The sequence below is a fragment of the Aotus nancymaae genome, unplaced genomic scaffold, assembly GCF_030222135.1.
Source record: "Aotus nancymaae isolate 86718 unplaced genomic scaffold, 86718_ANA_hifiasm-v0.15.2.pri h1tg000051l, whole genome shotgun sequence".
Lineage (NCBI taxonomy): Eukaryota > Metazoa > Chordata > Mammalia > Primates > Aotidae > Aotus > Aotus nancymaae.
The window spans coordinates 11419007-11433223 of NW_026988465.1; the positions used below are offsets into that span (position 1 = coordinate 11419007).

At 43.0% G+C, this 14217-nt stretch overlaps 1 long non-coding RNA gene across 1 annotated transcript in view; it reads right to left on the bottom strand.

Moving 5' to 3' along the window:
• Positions 1-486: 486 nt before the first annotated feature.
• Positions 487-14217, bottom strand: part of LOC105733872 (uncharacterized) — a 72245-nt gene continuing 58514 nt past the window's right edge. The window contains exons 2-3 of the long non-coding RNA XR_001111352.2: positions 3231-3393; positions 487-928 (exon numbers count right to left, since the gene is read on the bottom strand). This is a non-coding gene — a long non-coding RNA (uncharacterized LOC105733872). The remainder of the gene's footprint in view (positions 929-3230; positions 3394-14217) is intronic.

A 14217-nucleotide genomic window follows, 5' to 3' on the forward strand; every position in this document is an offset into this window, starting at 1 on the left:
GAGGTGTTTTTAGAACAATGAGGGTGGGTGGCAGGTAGGAAATCAGGGCAGAGATGGTAAGCCATTCCCTTGGATGGAAGATTGATCACTAATTGGTGTTTCTCTCTGCATAGCAATCAAAAATTGGACAGTCCATTTGCCTACCAGGTAGCTTTGGAGTAGGGGCTACCCCTTTCCCAATTCTACCTGGCCAGTGTAGCCCAGACTAAATATTGAATTCTAGCAGACCTTTACAAAAGAATTGGAATCAGTATCCCAAAGCTGGGGGCTGGATGGGGCTGGGGATCCGTCCCTTGGATTAGCTACTTTCTCTCCTTATGTCACACGGTGGGACTCACCTTCTCAGCCTTTCCAGGGAGCCCACATGGACACATCCTCTTCACCAGCATCTCCTATCTCCTGCAGTCTTCCTCAAGACCCTCTTGTAGTGTGCTCTTGAAGCCCCCTCTCCAGAGTCCCTGCAGAGCCCCAGAACTGTCTTCTTCTGGGTTGAATATTCTGCAGCCTAAGGCTTCAGCTGGATGCCGGCAGAATCTTCCATTGAGAATTTAGGTGTCTGCTGGCTTCGTGGTGGGAAGAAGGCAAAAGGAAGTGGAAATGGAAGCTCTTGTGGAGGCTCATGGCAGGGGAAGAAGAGGTGGCTTTGTGTACAAGGTTGATTTCTCTCCACCACTAGGCTCTTTCCATTTTTCCTGAAAAGTCTCTGAAGATAACACACTTTGCACTGCAGGAATCAAATTCTCTCTTCTAGACCACAAGTTTGAATCCCATCATTCATTTGTCTCTCTCCTGGCAGGGTCTTTAGGAACTACTAAGTTTAAGAACTATTCCATTGTATTAACCGTCTTTTAGTTTCTGTATTCTGCTGCTTTGACATCTGGGGCCTTGCCACTCTGAAGGGACTGTTACTTGCGGGGCTAGCCAGTTCCTAGAAATAGAGAACAACTCATCAGTCAATGTGCCTTTCAAATACAAACCAACTAAACCAGAGCCCACCCCCCAACCATCTCCTTTACTGGGTTTTCACACTCTGGGCCACCTTCTACCCTTCCTAATGACCCCAGGGCCAGGTTCCATACAACTCGGGACAGCCCTCAGGCTGCAGAGCCTGCCAGAATTCTTCACACTGGCCAATCCTAAGCCTGCTTGCCCCTCCTCGCCTGTCCCTTCCTGGGAAAACCACTCTCAAGGCTCTTGCCCACTGCGCCTGTCTTCTGTTCCCTCAGGCTCCTAAGTGACCCAGTGCTTCCCCGTCTGGCCCTGTGTGGTCTGCCTCCTGCTTCTAAGGAATTGTGGGTATAACTTCTTCCTTCAGGACGTTCTGCATCTGTGTATCCTACCACACCTGATTAAAAACAACCAACTCACTGATTCCACTTTGCCCTCCTCTTGTCTTATTCTCCACTCAGCAGCCAGAGGGCATTTTCTAAAACATGTATCAGAGCTCATCACCCCCGGCACCCTTCAGTCACACTCAGAGTAACATCCAGACTGTCCCCAGTGCCCACTGACCCAACATATTCTGGGTGCTGCCTGCTGCTCCACTTCCTTGGGCTAAACCAACCACCTAGTAGCCTCTGCCCACTCACTCTGCTCCAGCAACGTAGTCCCTCCTGCTTTTCCTTCAGCAAGCCACGTTCCTTCACCACCCCACACCCCACCAGGGCCTTTGGACCTGCTGTTCCTGCTTATTCAGTCATCATGTGACCTACTTCTTCACCCTCTATATGCCTCTCTCCAGGTTCCAGACCCTACCACCACCACCGCATCCAATTAATCTCCCACTTCCATTTTTCTCTACTCCTTTCTCTCCTTTCTTTTTCTTCCCTGGCTCATGACTTGAAATCATTTTATATATTCATCTGTTGCTTGTTGATGGCCTCCCTCTCTAGAGTGTGACCTTGATGCAGGCCAGCGTTTTCTCTGGTTTGTTCATTACTACATCCCCAGTGCCTAAAACTATGCCTGGCACAAAGTCAATGTTTAACAAATATTCTGTCGATAAACAAATGGTCCAAGTTTGGGCCCCATTGCAAGGCCTTTGAGGTGGAGTGCAGAGGTAATTCCACCCACCTGCCTCACCCAGCCCACCCCTTCTGGATGTATTGGGGCAGAAGCTGAGTGCTCACTATAAGTATGTGGAAAAATCAGGCATCAAATAAAGCCGATGACTCTGAGGGACACTTAGATCCTCATATGTTATGACTCTGGGAATATAAAATATACTTGTAGAACACATTAGGCACATTCTGTCCATGGAGGGTACCCAGAGGTGTTTCTAGAACAATGAGGGTTGGGTGGCACGTAGGCAATCAGGGCAGAAGAATATGGAAGAAATTGATTTGCTGTGCTTGGCTTCATGTAAGCCAGGATAGTGGCCCTTGCTCTCCCTGGGGCCTCTGAATGTCATGGGCAGAACTCCTTGGCTAGTTTAACTATGATCCAGCTACCTGTTCTTGTTAAATAAGAGTGTTCTCCAGGTATCTTGGTAATGAGATGTGAGTTTCCTTCAGGGTGAAGTTAACTCTCGATTGCCCACTGGCTGTTTGTCCCAGGTGGGGAATCTCCAGGCTCCTAAGGCTGCTGCTCATTAGAGAAACCCCAGAACACAACACAGCAGGTGAGGGGAGGACCCTACCCAGCCAGCCATTAAAACATCCACCTGTAGCTCTAGGTTAGAAAAAAATTGTGATGCCTAGATGAGGAATGATAGTGAAGCCCCTGGCCAAATAAGGCCTGGGAAGTATTGGTAGATTTTATCCAGATTATCCCCTCAACCCTCACTATAACCACAAGAAATTGATATGGCTGCATATTTATTAAATGCTGCTGAACTCAATGCTCTTTGATGAACATCAATCACTCTTTTACATGCTCAAATGTTTTTATCAAATGCGTAGAGCATCACATTTTATCAAATGGCCAGGCTATGATGGCCAACTCTGAGCCCTAGGCAGGGAAGAGTTATATTGAGGAATATTCAAATTGAGAAGGTATTTTAAACCTAGGGTACTTTTTAAAGTATAAAAATAAATAGTCACTTGTGCATGCTAATTGTAGCTAGCATTTACATATAAAGGAAAAACCAGCAACTGACAGCAATAATTACAGATGATAATGATCATGACGATGACACTCATCTGACACCTACTATGAGCCTGGCATGGTTCTAAGCACTTTCTGGATAATAACTGAACCCTCACACCAGCCCGGTGAAGTAGGAACTTTACCTCCATTTTACAGGTGAGGACATTGAGGCTGACAGTTGGTGAGTGACTTGTCTGGGGTCACACAGCTAATAAGTGGTAGGCCAGATGGCCCCTCTCCAGGACTGTCCTCTGTACTGCTGCAGCATACCGCCTGGCCTGAGTTTCCTGGACATGCATCCCAGCCCTGGAAGGAAATTAACAGACTCGGCTCAACTCCACATTAAGGGAGAAATGGAGCCTCTCAGAGGCAGGTTCATTTGTTCATGCTTTCGTTCATTTCAACTGTTATTTCTTGAGTGCACTCATGCAGGCATTAGGAGATGGGCCTTTAGTAGGCCCAAGAGGGTTGATTGCTTAGACCTTTGCTCTTGTTTGAAGTCTCACATCGTCTCTTTTTTTATACCTCCGCAGAGGAAAAGGGGACCATCTGTCAGAAGAGCGGACATTGGAGGGAGGAGCAACGCATTTCCCCATCCTTCCAGCATCTGCCTGCCCCAGGCTGCAAGCCCACCGTGTGATATAACCCGGGAGTGTGCTGAGCCCCTTGCAGAGGCTGTCGGGCCAGCTGTGTGCTCTCTTCCCAAATCCATGACATCATATTCGTACCTTGAAATTAGCCATAGAAGGAGCACATACACCATGAACTCAGCAAACACTACTGCAAATCAAGGTGTGCATGTGTGCATGTGTGTATGTGGTTTGTCAAGGTGTGCATGTGTACATGTGTGTATGTGGTTTGTCAAGGTGTGCATGTGTACATGTGTGTATGTGGTTTCTCAAGGTGTGCATGTGTGCATGTGGTTTGTCAAGGTGTGCATGTGGTTTGTCAAGGTGTGCATGTGTGCATGTGTGTATGTGGTTTGTGAAGGTGTGCATGTGTGCGTGTGTATGCGGTTTGTCAAGGTGTGCATGTGTGCATGTATGTGGTTTGTCAAGGTGTGCATGTGTACATGTGTTTATGTGGTTTGTCAAGGTGTGCATGTGTGCATGTATGTGGTTTGTCAAGGTGTGCATGTGTGCATGTGGTTTGTCAAGGTGTGCATGTGTGCATGTGTGTATGTGGTTTGTCAAGGTGTGCATGTGTGCATGTATGTGGTTTGTCAAGGTGTGCATGTGTGCATGTGGTTTGTCAAGGTGTGCATGTGTGCATGTGTGTATGCGGTTTGTCAAGGTGTGCATGTGTGCATGTGGTTTGTCAAGGTGTGCATGTGTGCATGTGTGTATGTGGTTTGTCAAGGTGTGCATGTGTGTATGTGGTTTGTCAAGGTGTGCATGTGTGCATGTGTGTATGTGGTTTGTCAAGGTGTGCATGTGTACATGTGTGTATGTGGTTTGTCAAGGTGTGCATGTGTGCATGTGGTTTGTCAAGGTGTGCATGTGTGCATGTGGTTTGTCAAGGTGTGCATGTGTGTATGTGGTTTGTCAAGGTGTGCATGTGTGTATGTGGTTTGTCAAGGTGTGCATGTGTGCATGTGTGTATGTGGTTTGTCAAGGTGTGCATGTGTGCTTGTATGTGATTTGTCAAGGTGTGCATGTGTGCATGTGGTTTGTCAAGGTGTGCATGTGTGTATGTGGTTTGTCAAGGTGTGCATGTGTGCATGTGTGTATGTGGTTTGTCAAGGTGTGCATGTGTACATGTGTGTATGTGGTTTGTCAAGGTGTGCATGTGTGCATGTGGTTTGTCAAGGTGTGCATGTGTGCATGTGGTTTGTCAAGGTGTGCATGTGTGTATGTGGTTTGTCAAGGTGTGCATGTGTGCATGTGTGTATGTGGTTTGTCAAGGTGTGCATGTGTACATGTGTGTATGTGGTTTGTCAAGGTGTGCATGTATGTGTGTATGTGGTTTGTCAAGGTGTGCATGTGTGCCTGTGTGTATGTGGTTTGTCAATGTGTGCACGGGTGTTTGTGGTTTGTCAGAGAGCCAGCTTATCAGCCCATTACTGCACACACCACGGGATGTCTCCCCAAGAGACAAGATGACAAGCCTCATGCCATTCTTCTTTCTCCAGAAACTGCATTTAGGATAATGCAGAGTACACACTTGTCTTCCCTCATGATTCCCTCTAGAGCCATTATCATCTGTCAAGCAGAACTTTCATTATGAACTTTTCATTCCAAAAAGGCACTAAACCACCAGTCAACAGACTCATGACTTCCCTTGTCACAAACACAGACCCAGCATTTCTTCAGATCTGCTGACTCCATTTCCAAAATTCTCAGCTCGCACTTTTGGCTTTTTCATTTCCCTCAGCCCTGTTGAATCCCTTACTCCTGGCATAAATTACAGATAGACCTGCATTTGAATCCCAGCTCTATCACTATAGATTGTCTTTAAGCCTCAGTTGCATCATCCCTAAAATGGGGATTCTAGTAGTACCTAGCCTCAAAGATTGGTTTGAAGACTAAGTTTCTGAAGTATACAAAGCACATAGCAGAAGCCTGGCATGAAAGAGAGGTTGCTACTAGAACACACTCTACAAGCAACCAGACCCTGCACACTTACAAACATTTACCTGCTGCCAGCTCCTGTCCAGACACGATATAAACAGGGTGAATGCATCATCCTCTTCTCTACTTTCTGGGTATTGCTTATATTGGTCCCTTATTCTGCAAGGCCTTTTCCCACCTATTGGAGTTCTAGCCATTCTTCAAAACCCTACTCGAATTCCACCCTTATAAAAATTCTTTGCTGATCCTCCCAGTTATAATTAAAACCTGGATTCTTTGCTCTTCAGCAAAGAACTCAGAGGCCACTGAGTTCCCCAAATGGCAACATTACTTTTCTCCTCCCCATCATCCTCACTTTGCCTAAAAAGTTGATATAACTTTGCAACTTTTCTGTAGATCTAAAGTTATTTCAAAATAAAAAGTGTGACGGAAAAGAAAATCTCTGACAGTGTCTTACTTTCATTGCAGCTCAATGGTGCATTTAAAAAGGTGTTTCTATCTTTAAAAACAGAGAGAGATCCAAAATGGCTGATCGCTAGCAGCTCGGGATTGTAGCTTGCAGAGAAAACGCACAGAACGAGAGAACAAAAATTCAGACGAATTTTTGTTACCCACGGACCGCAAGATTCCCAGTGGAGTAGCCCCACGGGTCGCCAGGGCAACTCTTGTGGCCGGCGTCGCAGTTTTGCCGGCCCCCCAACCCCCCGCGCGGAGGTTCTTGGTGCAGAGTAAACGGGACTGATCGATGTTTGGAGCTCCAGGAAGGCAGAGTCGCCCATTTACCTGATTGAAGAAGGGACTTAAGAGGGAAGCCAGACCGGAGATTCCCGGGCAGAAAAGCACCATGAATCTTGATGCCACTGTTTTGGCCGGCGCAGTGGGTTGCTCAGATTTTGGCGCTGGGAATCAACAAGTTGGACGTCCACTTAGAGACCTAATTTGAAAGTAGGCAATTACAAAGACGACAGGTGGATGAACTGACAATGAAGGGAAGAAACCAGCGTAAAAAGGCTGAGAATACCCAAGATCAGAATGCCTCTCCTTCTACAGGTGATCACAGTTCCTCATCAACAAGTGAACAAGGCCTGATGGAGAACGAGTGCGTTCCATTAACAGATTTAGGCTTCAGAAAGTGGATAATAAGGAACTTTAGTGAACTAAAAGAACATGTTCTGGCCCAATGTAAAGAAACTAAGAACCTTGAAAAAAGGTTTGACAAAATTCTAACGAGAACAGACAATTTAGAGAGGAATATAAGTGAATTAATGGAACTGAAGAATACAATACGAGAACTCCGTGAAGTATGCACAGGTTTTAACAGTCGAATTGATCAAGTAGAAGAAAGGATATCAGAAGTCGAAGACCAACTTAATGAAATGAAACGAGAAGACAAGATTAGAGAAGATAGGGTAAAAAGGAATGAGCAAAGTCTCCAAGAAATATGGGACTATGTGAAAAGACCTAATTTACGATTGATAGGTATACCTGAATGTCATGAAGAGAATGAATCCAAGTTGGAAAATATTCTTCAGGATATTATTCAGGAAAACTTTCCTAATCTAGTAAGGCAGGACAATACTCAACTCCAGCTAATCCAGAGAACACCACAAAGATATTCCTCAAGTAGAACAACTCCAAGACACATAATCACTAGATTCACTAGGGTTGAAATAAAGGAGAAAATTCTAAGGGCAGCTAGAGAGAAAGGTCAGGTTGCCCACAAAGGGAAGCCCATCAGACTCACAGCAGCTCTCTCAGCAGAAACCCTACAAACTAGAAGAGAGTGGGGGTCAATATTCAATATCCTCAAAGAAAAGAATTTTCAACCCAGAATCTCATATCCCGCCAAACTAAGCTTTATAAGCGAAGGAAAAAGAAAATTTTTCGCAAACGAGCAAGCAGTCAGCGATTTCATCGCCACCAGGCCTGCTTTACAAGAGCTTCTGAAAGAAGCACTACAAACAGAAAGGAACAACCAGTATCAGTCATCCCAAAGACTTACCAAAACATAAAAAGTATCTCTATAATGAAGAATCTACATCAACTAATGGGCAAAATAGCCAGCTAGCATTAAATGACAATATTGAACTCACAAATATTAATATTAATTTTAAATTTAAATGGATTAAATGCCCCAACCAAAGACACAGACAGGTAAATTGAATAAAAAGTCAAAACCCATCGGTATGCTGTATCCAGATCTATTTTACAAGCAATGACATACAAAGACTCAAAACAAAGAGATGGAGGAAGATTCACCAATTAAATGGAAAGAAAAAAAAACACAGGAGTTGTAACTTTCGTCTCTCACAAAATAGACTTTAATAGTAACAAAGACTAAAAAAACAAAGAAGGACATTACATAATGGTAAAAGGATCAATGCAACAACAGGAGTTAATGATTATAAATATATATGAACCCAATACAGGAGCACCCAGATACATAAGACAAGTTCTTAATGACTTATAAAGAGACCTGGACTCCTGCACAATAATAGAGGGAGATTTTGACACCACAATGTTAATATTCGACAGATCAACGACATAGAAAATTAATAGGGACATCTATGATTTGAACTTAGACCTGGAACAAGTAAACTTAGTGAATATTTATAGAATTCTCCACCCCAGGCCCACAGAACATACATTTTTCTCAGTATCACATTACACCTATTTTGAAAGTGACCACATAATTGGAAAATTGGAAGTAAATCATTCTTCAGCATTTGCATAGCATTTCACAGACTTAAATGAAATATTGGTTGGCTGTTTGTTTGTTATTTTCTTCCCTTATTCCTTCCTGTCTCCGTTGTTAAGCACAATTATTGGCATAAAAGAGGTTTTTAATACCTATTTTCAGATTGCATTCCAGCCCGGGCAATGGAGCAAGAATCCTGTTCTCTCTCCCCATTTTTCTTTCTCTCAAAAAAAGAAAAAAAAAAAAGATAGTGTTTTAGCTGTTTCATTTGGGAGGCCCTGTACAGTATCCATGATACCAGCTATACCACCAGATACAAAGCCTCCTCTTTGTTATTCTCTCCCCTTTAGGGGAGACCGGATGAGAATCAGAATAACCAAATGAGGCAGGTTTAATAAGCGATAAGTCATAGAATCGGAGTAGGATGTGCTCTAGGAATGAGGACCTAGAGAGTAAAAGATGTTTAAAAGAAAACAAATGTAGCAGTTATAGAAAAGTAACATCAGTTCACATGGATCCATCAACAGCGGAATGTTACTCAATGAGCCCACTACATGCATATATAAAAATAACATAAGGCAAAAGGTATCAATACTTTCCTTGAATGGAGTTTGTTATGGGTCAAATTTTTTCTCTCTCAAGTTTATGTGTTTATATGTTGAACATATAAACTAATCCCCAACTCCTCCAAATGTAAGATTATCTGGAGACAAGTTCTTTACAGAAGTGTGGAGGTTAAAGTGACTCCATCTTGGATGCTAATCAACCATGTTGGATTCTGATTAACCACAGTTCCAGGAAGGTCTCTAAAATTTCCAGTTTATCTATTGTTCCTTTTGTAAAATTAGGTACTTACTGAAAATCTTGCCCTTAGGTAAAACAACCTTGAGGTTATCATACCTCAGTTGTCCTACACATCCCTTCTGAACCACCCCTTTTTTTAATGGTATATAAGCCGTGGGTCTGGGGGATAATGGCACAGGGGTCCAGCATCTTGTCTCACCATCCTCTGAGACACAGACATGTCTTCTGTTCGTAAGTCCCAGTTCTTTATAAGAAACTAGATTTGTCAGCCTCTTTCTTTAGCCTCCAGCTTCCTTGGACTTTGGGGTTGGTTCACATAGACCTGCCCACCATGAAACAAAAAGTAATCAAGTTACAGTGATTTAGAGTGGGCTCTTATCCAATATAACTGGAGCCCTTAGAAGGAGAAATCTACACACACACATGCACACAGAGAGAATATCATGTGAACATGAAGGCAGAGATCTAGATGATGAGTCTGCAAGCCAAGGAATGCCAAAGATCACCCGCAAACCACCAGAAGCTAGGGAGAGAAGCATGAAACAGATTCACGCTCAAAACTCTCCAAGGAAACCAACCCTACTACTTTGATCTCATATTTCCAGCCTCCAGAACTATGCAAGAATATATTTCTGCTCTTTTAGCCACCCAATTTATGGTATTTTGTTATAGCAACCTAACAAACTAAAAGAGAGTTATTCCCTAAAACTCTACACAATGTCTTTGTTTAGGAGGGCTAGCCAGCCTGGCCAGGTCTGCTGTGTGGAGATAGTTCAGACCACATACGCTTTAACTGTCTAGAGTAACCTGAAGGGGGCATGGAAGATCCTGTGCCTGGAGTTCATTTCCATCTGCTTCAACATTCCCAGAATTGGGCAATGTCGTCTTCTATTAATATTTCGGTTCCACCCAGAGGTCCTGGAACACAATCAATTATTCTCCTCCAAAGTGCTTTCTACCTAAAAAAGCATGATGTTTTTATTGATGCTGTACTTAAAAAATGTTTTAAAGTATATCTATAGAGCACCCTGGCTATTCAGATCTGGAAATTGGTTAACCAATAAAATATAAAGACAGAGCGATGCTGCTATCTTTGGCAAGGTCACACAGCAATTTGTACAAGAGACTAAAATAGGATCAGCACCCCATTTCAGAGCCTGGTCAACAACTCAGATGACCTCCAGGAATTGCTGTTGTCAGTCCCTCCAATTGTGGATCAATACATAAAGTCTTCAGGCCCAGGAGATTTCTATTTCTTTTTTCAGCTCAATAAAACCTAGTTCCAGTCTCTTACAAGTCAAGAAAAAAGAAATGGGTTGCCCTAACATATACCCAATGAAGACCCAAATCATACAGCCTGATAGAAATTTGTTAGACTCTCAGACCTTCCAGCAAGCAAATAGAATGTGTCCAGAACCAGACTCAACTCTTCTAAACAAGTTAGATAGGCTTGCCCTCTATTACCAAGTAGCCCTTCCTTTCTCACAGCAGAGCCTTTCTTTTTTCTTCCACCCATGCTATAATATTAGAAGCAAAAGGGAAGCAAATGGAAAGAATTCTGAACTAAAAAGCTTCCAGTGTGGTGGGAGGGTGTGGAGTGAATGCATTATCATGTACCACTCACCAGGAATGGGCATCAGCACCCATATCAGAGGGCTGCCTACATACAGCACCCTTCTCTGAATCTGAACCCAATACCACCTCTTCTCCAGCTCAGCTTTCCCCAAGCCCTACACTAGAATCCCTCAGCACAGAGTGAGTGTCCAGGAAAGCACACGGGCTGTGGCCCTCTCAACATGTCTGAGCCCTCTTCCTTCTTTCCCATCCACAAGGCTCGTGCCACAGGCTCTCCTGGGCCATTGCCACAGCAGCCTATAAACCAGCACTGTCTGCAAGGGAGGCAATGCTAGCCACAAGGCAGACCACAGATAGCATTTTAAACTTAGTATCAGCTCCTTTGAGAGGAGTGAAAGGAAACAGGTAAAATCTATTTTAATAATGTGTTCTATGTAACTCAATATACCAAAAACATTTCAACATGTAATCAATATAAAAATTATTAATGAGATCATTTGTCTTTTTGTGACATCTCCAAATTTTGGTATTTTACACTTAACAGCACATTTGATTCAAATCAGCCACATTTCAAGAACCAAATAGCCACGTATGTCTAGTGGCTACCATATTGGATAGCATCAGGTTCAAGCATTCTCAGAGTTTGAAGGGGTCTCTTATGGCTTCAGATCTTGGGAAGGTGTAAGATGTTAGAGGACAGATATTTTCTTTTACACATCTTTTATATTTCCAGTGGGGTCCATGAAAGAAAGTTCTAAGTTTCTTTTTTCCCATTAAATTCATATAGAACTCAATTTCCTGCCCTTACATATGTGGTTGTCTGCCTGCAAAGACTTCTTTCTTCTCTCCATTTCCCTATTTGCCTCAAGGCATCTATTTTTTCCCCCCTCTCCAGTTTAAAAGGCAGTTCTTCAATGAACCAAAGCTGAGACAAACGCGGCTTCCTTGAAGCTCCAGGGAAGGTTTGTCCACTCTTCTGCTATCGTGCCTACCACGATGCACTGCATTGCTTAAGAACATTGCTGTCTCCTCTGAAAACTGAGTAATTTTTTAAAACAAGAATGTATCTTATCTCTGCATATCCAGTATTTAAAGGAAACTTTTTATTTAAGTATAATTTTATAATAGCAGTTTAATTATCTTTGTATAATTAGTATCTGTCTCTCTCTGTACATTATAAGCTTTATGAAGGTTAGGACTACGTCTGACTTATCCCAGTAATTAACATATAAGAGACACTCAATACAAATTATTGGATGAAGAGATGATTAAAGGATTTGATCATAAAACAACTCACTCCTCCAGCAGCTATCTCTGCTAGAGAATCTCACCCCTCTAGAAGGTATCTTTCTACTCTTAGCAATCCTCCTTGAAGCTAAGTATGGCCTCAGAAAATAAATACAAATTCTATCCCTTCTTCTAGTTGAATTTCAGATTCTTCTGCTTACTAAGTTTGTCACATTATTTCTCTTGTCAATGTCTCCTTTTTCTCTACTTGTAAAATTTTTTAAACTTTAAAAAAAAATTTTTTTAGAGACAGAGTCTCGCTATGTTGCAGGCTAGAGAGCAGTGGCTATTCACAGGCACAATTATGGTGCACTCACTGTATACCCAGTACTCAGCATAGGGTCTACCACAGGCTGCTCATGACATGCATCTCAGTTCCCCAGAATCAAAGGATCCGAGAGAGAAAGAGAGTGAAGGAAAGTGACCAAGACAAAAGCCACAGTGTCTTTTAAAACCTCATCTTGGAAGTAGCATGTAATCATTTTTGCCGTATTTTATTGGTCACCCCCTGGTCCAACATGGGAGGAGTCCACATAAGTGTGAACACAAGGAAGTGGGGATCACCGGGGGTCCTCTTGGAGGCTGGTGATGGCTGTGGATATGGAGTAAGGAATGAAATGCGTGACTTCTAGACAGCATAAATCCCAAATGCAGTCCTCTATGGCACCTGAGTCACTGACCTTAGTTACCATGCAACTAGCAAGTCAGACCCTGCCCATGTGGAGCCACACGTGCCCTCTTGCCACATGAATATTGCAGCTCAGTGTTTATGCTGTTGAGTTATTTGCTACCTTTCTTCAACGTGGCCTCACATGAGTCCATCTGGGTAAGACAGGCCCAAAGTCTGGGAAGTCAGCAACGTCTACCAGCAATGCCTAAATAGACCTTAATGGGAATAAATGCAGTTTAGTTTGGTGTGGTAAATAGATTCATTTGTCAATTTTTGGTTTCAAATTTTTGAAGGCCTAATTCAAAGAGAAACCCATACACATCTAGGCTTTCTGTAGCTGAAAGCAATTAGCCACATAAGCAACTGTAAAGAAACCTAAAGGGAGCATTTGGTTCACAAGTTGAAAAAAGATTGAAAATTAGTCTCACCACAGGTGACAAAATTTAGGTAATAAGAGTAGTAATACCAGAAGTTCAAGGATATTTGTTTAAAATTTTAATGCTGCTTTATGAACCTAAAAGCCTTGGTAGGCAAATATTGTGTGAATTTCCTGAAAGTGGAAAGTAAAAAGCTTTGTCACCCTAATGATAAGTAAAAACGGGTAAGCGGTCATGATATCCACACAAAAACACTACAACAGTGAGCCTTCAAGTGACATTATCAAATACACAAACACTACGGGTGTCTGCAGTCCCGCAGGTCCATCCTGCGGACACTGCTGGATTACCTGCTGTTACAAGACCGTGCTCCACTAGGAAAATGTGTCTGACCATAGATCGTAATGTGTATGCATGCGAGTAAAACATGCATGCAAATGCTTTTAAAGAATGTAATTAAAAAATATAGAAATGATATACTTTTTCCTTCCCATACCATCTTGTGAAACTCACTTTGGAGATCACTGCCTTAAACAAAATTACCGTCCAGCTATTCTGTTGCACTTTGCGGCAGACATGGCCGGCCAGAGGATTCAGGACAGAGGGGTGAGGAGGGGGATTCTCTCCTCCCTCTATTTGTACTTGAATCCACATAAGAACTAAGGAGCTCATGGAGGAAAAGACGGATTGAACTCTAACACCCCTTAGGTTTCTAGGATATAGAAGAATGCCTAATGAATGAGAGAGAGAACTCCCAGGGAAGGGTAGAAGTTTTCAGCAGGATGGATGCTGCAGTGAGAGCGTGTGAGTTGACAGAGCCAGATTACAGTTGGTTCAGGTAGTTTTACTGTGAAACATTTGCTGATGGAATGTAAAGCTGGGTGAGAATATTCTCCCTCTTATCATGGAGATATCTCATGGATGGATTAACAAAGATCTACTGCAAGTGAGTGGAGGTTGCTGATTGATGGGAGCCCCATCCCTACACTTCTATTAGGGTATGAGCTGAAAGGCTAAAGCTCAGCCATGCCAGGGTAAGAGGTCATAACACAGAAAGGCCTGAGAATCTCCACTCCCAAGCAGCCAACACCGGAGCTTGTCTGTCACTTGCAAGGGTGCCTGATGCCGAGGCTAGAGATGCCTAGTTCC